At 30.7% G+C, this 6089-nt stretch overlaps 1 pseudogene; it reads right to left on the reverse strand.

Annotated features, from left to right (window-relative positions):
- Positions 1-2723: 2723 nt before the first annotated feature.
- Positions 2724-5645, reverse strand: LOC124893719 (annotated as a pseudogene).
- Positions 5646-6089: the final 444 nt, after the last annotated feature.

Genomic DNA, 6089 nt, shown 5'->3' on the forward strand with positions numbered 1-6089 from the left:
CAAATATATAACTTTTGAGCGAGTTAATGATCTATATATTTATTAACTCAATACATTTTGATCTATTCAAATTGATACTCCACATCATGTTCAACTCTTAAATAAATGATATCTTGTGCTCATATATGATCCTCCCCAGTCCACCTCTTTTCCGCCATCAGAAAGAAAAAACAACATTATGATCGTTAATATGGTTATGTTCGCCTAATATTTGAAGTTTGAACCATGCATGCAGAATGAAGACGTGAAAACGGGATTACTGCAAATTTCTTTCATGCATGCACGTATCCTTGTGCTTTGGGATTCCATGTTTCAATTTGACTTTTTAATATCCATAGTTCAAATCTCGAGCATTAAAACTTTTTAATTTTAATAGTAAGTGGCATAAAATTTTAAGTTATTTTCTTAGAAAAAAATGAAATTTACATAGTTACGTTTGAAATTAGGTAAAAAAAATGTTATTTGTTGACAATAATTGATAATTCGAAATAAAAGGTGTATGAAAAATTGCAGTCAAATTAAAGAAAAACTTATTTGACTCACATAAATTGAGATGGAGGGCTAGGTAAAAATCAAAGTCATACATATACATTGTGAATGTATTGTGCAACTTTACCAAGTCAAAAGCTACACACGGAGTTGGGACTTTGAAAACACCCCATGCTCTACGTCTCGTCCACGTTAAAGAGTATAAAGACTACCAAATAGTCAAGTCCATGAAATAACTAAGACTACCTATAATTCAATTATACAACTTATAATTCAAATTTAAAAGGGATTTTTAGGTATCTTCCTAATTAAAAGTTGGGGTCCTTCATGTATGTGGTATTCTCTTCGTCCTAAATGATGTGATGATGTTTGAATTTCGAGAGTCAAAATAAATTATTTTTTAATCACAATTTATTCATTTGTCGTTTTAAATTATTAATTATTCTAGCCTATATTATTTTAAATGTAGTATTCAAGTATGTAAATTTCATGTTCGAAGACTAAATGATTATATATATGTTCAAATCTAGGGTCAAAATTAAGAGTAATATTAAAGTGGGTTAAGGTGATAGGTTGGGTGCAGGTGGATTCTTTTTAATGGATCAAAACTAAAATAAAAAATTAAAAAAAATGACATGGACCTCTAATATGAGGCCACGTGGCAAAGCAGTATTTTAGATAACCACCATTAAAAAGTAATGGCATGGATGAATCGATTTTATAACGGCGATGGCATGAATGAGCCCAACTTTTAACGGATGACGTAGATGAGTCATTTTTGATAGTTCAGTGGCATATTTGAGACTTTTTCCTTAATTTTGAGTCCTCCATAAATAAAAGACTGACTTTACGTATACAAATACGTAATAAAAATATATTTTGAACGATGATGAAACTTTATAACAACACAAAATTTTACAATTCATATTCTGGCAAGACGATTTAGGACCGTCAATTAATTGAGCAACCACTTCGTAGCAAAACGATTTAGGACGGTCAATTAATTGAGCAACCATTTCACAGTCAGGACTTTATCTGAGCTCACTTTTAACCAAAAAAAATATATTTTTTATATAATACGTAAATAAACACATTCTCATTTATTATTGTTTATTGGTTACTAATATTTTTTACAAGTGTTTATACAGGTTATTTTGGAATACTCGTCAGGAATTGCAGTCAAAGAGGCCCTTTTAATTTTGTATTGTATTTTATATTCTTATATTTGTACAAATATCATTACAGTGAAAACTTTACTTTTTGAATGTCGGGCGAGGATATTCTTTATTTACATAATTTCATTGCTTTTAGGCAAGACTTAGGCCATTAACATTCATATAAAACAATTAAGTTAATCAACTAATTCACATATTCACATATTACATAGTCTTTCCTTTAAAATAAGTTTTCTATTTCGATGTAGTTTATTTTTTACATACATATACTAATATAATTTTATTTTACGATAAAACATATATATTATTTTATTACACTTAAATAAAAGGGTCAGGTTAATTAAGTAATTTACATATTTTGTATATTTTCTTCTCAAATAGATTTTACTTTTCTTTATAACCTTTATCAAATACAAAATATTACTTGTAAATACATTTCTTTTTATGACATATTAAAATATATTTCTTTTCCATGCATCATAACTTTTTCTTTTCACATGTATTTACATATTTTTTACATATCTTTCACATGTTTTTATAATAATATGTTTTATTTATATATTTAATATACATATCTTTATATAGTTTTAAATATTTATATTCCTAAAGAATTATTTTATACTTAAATACATTTTTTTATTATTATTTTAGATAATATACCTCCTTCCTCTTTGATAAATTTAGTCTAGTCAGGTACCACAGTTGTGGATATCGAAGGATGCCTAATCCCTTCCCTTCGAGATAACTTGAACCCTTACCTAGAATCTAAACTGGTTTCGTAGACTAAAACATAAGTCATGCATTTTAATAAATAAAAAAGAGGTTTTCTTTATTTTTCTTAAAAATTAGGTGGAGACTCTATACATAATTTCATTCTTTTGAGTCTATAACATCGTGCTCATTTTGACCTTAGATAAAAATAGGGCGTGACAATCCATATCTTGTGAAATTTTTCAGTATAGTATGTCTTCAAACAGCATAACAAACTTTCAAAGATCTGATGAGTATTTTGCAACTTTGAAAACATTGAGAAGAGAGCAAGGCAAATATTAATCGCATTCTGATACAAATACATGGAAGCAACGGTGACAGGTTGTAATTATTTAAATGACGAATTATTCTACTTTTACATTAAAACAATAACATAGAGCATAACAAATAAATTAAGTAAAAGATGAGTCTGACTCAATATAGAGTTGGTGTGACCCAAATTAGAGGACAAATATTACCGAGGGAAAAGTCCCTTGTAATGCGGCTGTATACTGCCATCTGCTAAGCTGAATACCCCCATGTCCAAGCCCCCTCCCTCTTGATAGAAGAGGCGTGTTTCCCAATAATCATCGGTAAAATAAATATGATTGGACGTTATTCCTGAAAATTGAGAAGCTTGAACCGACAGAGAAGCATTATTACCAATAAAAAAAGCTGTGTCTCCCAACTCCCTGGTTTCCGTGACTTTGCCAGCAGCTAAATCAACCTGAAAAACTCGAAAATTTGTTGTCCCATAAATTTGGTCCTTTTCCTCGCCTTCCATTCGGATGTAGGTTAGTGGAAACCTGTCACCATCATCTTCGACGTACCTAGGTTGGACACCATGTCGCACAACTACGAATAATGATCCTAGTGATTCTAGGATGTATAACTGGCCTTGGCGGTCTAGACAATGGAATTGCAACTGCGCTATGACATTTGTAGCGGGTTGAGGGCGAGCAACATCATGAACTAGGACGCGGCCCTTACCGAATAAAAATGCCCGTTAAAATGTGTCACATCAACCTGTGCAGCAAAGCCCAATTCTTGATCCCAGCTAATCCTTGTCCATCTCAAATCTCCTGGTCTCCAAAAACTAAGATTACTCATACCTCCCTCAATGACCATAAGAACATAGTTAGATGTATGAGAAGGACTAGACGACAGAACTAACTGCTTTATGGAAAAAGTACATCGGCGGGTCAGTCTCCTCGTAAAGATAATCTTCAGTGGTATTTTGATGGGGCAATTCAATCTGAGCGCCAGAGAAGGGATGTAGCAGACTACTTTAACAGTCATCTTTCCCGATTGTCATAAGCCATCCCATAGATTACATACAACGTTTCCCGCTTGCTTTCGGAATCCTCTTCTTCAAAATCATGCCATTGTTAATGCTGAAGAATTTCGACAGTCACTGCCATCATCATCACCATTATTTGCCTCGTTATTATTATTCTCTTCTTCAGCTAACATCAACCATGGCACTCTAGGCAGGTCACTGTTGAAATTGTTCTTGGTGGTGCCAAGATTTGCAGACTGTGCCAAAATTTTAGAAGTCTTCCATCAGATTCAAGCGTCTAGCTATGAGAACCAGTATGCGACCAATCAAAAGACATCTCGTTGGACAGTAGATCAGAAAATCTATCGACGCCTAGCCCTCCTAGATATGCATGTATATATGCTAGGAAGTCTCAAGTGTCGGCGGACAGTCCCAAGTACATTTGGAATCGGAATCTGACAGGAAAATATGACAAACGTTGTCCCTTATATTTTGAAGCAAGTTCAAATAGTCCTTCAAGTATTAGTTGAGCAATTCTGATATTTTATAGTATACAAAAAGATCACTTTTAATCCTCCTCATATGTCTACCAACTTCTTATTGTTAAATTTAATTAGAAATATACCAACTTCTTATTGTTAAATTTAATTAGAAATATCTCTAATTTCTAATCTTTAATTTCATCTGAATATTTTGTCGTTCATTAAAACTCTCCACAATAAATAAAATATTTTTTTCATATTTTTTTCTTAATTTATAATATTAAATATTAATTATAATAAATATGTAAATAATTAAACTGACAAGGTTTTCTGCTTATAAGTAAATTACTAAATTTGTGATAATATTCTGATGTGAGCAGTGCGCCTGGCTTTTTTCTAAAAAATAAAATAAAAGTTGATTGACCTTTCAAAAATAACAAGATTTTGCTTTTTTAAGGTTTTGTTTCATATTTGGTTACGTACTATATTTTCCAAAAAATAAAGAAAAAAGGTTTTGTGTTTGTAAAGGTTTAGTTTTGTATTTGGCAGTACTATTTAATCTAAGGGCCTTTTTATTTTTGTTCCTATGTTTGTCTAGTTAAATAATTTTTCGTAAAAATAAAGGGTTTTTTTAATTTTGATTCAAGAATTTTCCCTCTAAGTTTTACATTTACAATTAATAATTATATAACTAATTAAAACCTTAAAAGATCAAGGGTATTTTGTAATTAATTAGTTTCTTAGTCCAACAAGTTAGGGTTAGGGCTAGCACATGTTGAAGTACTTTGTTCTTTGTTGAGGTTGATTAAATTGCATTGAAAATCAATCATCGAACGCTATAACTGAAAGTCCTTATCAAAGTATTTTTGTAATTAAACTTCTTGGTTCAGCAAGCCAGGGCTAGCAGACATATTGAAGTACAGAATGGTGTGAATTAATCAGAAGAGGTATGCATAAAAGTTTTTGTGTTCAAGAGGAATTCTAGAGTTTCATTTGTTTTTTTGGCTTTGAGAAAGCGTGAATTTTCAAGAATAGAAATTTATGATATGTTGGAAATCTCTTACGATTAAAATCAAATGAAAACTAATAACCTTACAATAAAAAAATAGTTGATTTATCGCTTCAGTTATAATTAGGATTTTCTAAAATTGGATTATCAATTTAATAATGAAATATAGTTTATATTTAACAGATTATTCGAGAAATTATCTTTTTGGACAAAAATTTATTTAAAATTTGAAAATTAATGATATTGTAATCTAAAAATTCGATAGAAAATTTTCTCTTTCGAGACACTATTTGAAGATGAAAATGCCGAGGTGGTCATCTGCGGGGCAGGTCAAAAGTTACATTCTGGTTTTTGACATTAAGCAACCTACGACCGTATGTGGTCCATCTGCGGTCACAGGTGAAGTTTGCGGGTGGATGTCGTTTAGAAACAGTGTGATTGTTCATGAACCATTGTTTCATTTCTGAAGCACCACCTTTTGGCTATAAATACATGACTTTTTTCATATGTAAGAATATGAAATTTTTGAAATAAAAACTCTTTTTCTTGAAAAAAATCGTGTGATCTGCAATGTTGAGTGAGTTCATATTTAACAAATTGAGGTACCATTATTTGTTGAACTGAATCATCATTATGGGGGGATATATTTCATTAACCTCGAATACTCGAGGGGAATAAATTACTTAAGGACACACCGTAAATTCGGTAGACTTGATTCTTTTTTTTTTATCTCTTTCTAAACGTTGGTATAATGACCCTTACAGTCATTTTCCTGTATTTTCATATAATTTTAGTACTATCTAAATGTATCATTTATTATTTAATTTAATTTGACATTTGGTAGAAATATAATTTAGTATCCTTCTAAAATATTTTCGATATTGATAAAATTTTTAAGTGATGAT

This window comes from Capsicum annuum, unplaced genomic scaffold (genome assembly GCF_002878395.1).
Source record: "Capsicum annuum cultivar UCD-10X-F1 unplaced genomic scaffold, UCD10Xv1.1 ctg64287, whole genome shotgun sequence".
Lineage (NCBI taxonomy): Eukaryota > Viridiplantae > Streptophyta > Magnoliopsida > Solanales > Solanaceae > Capsicum > Capsicum annuum.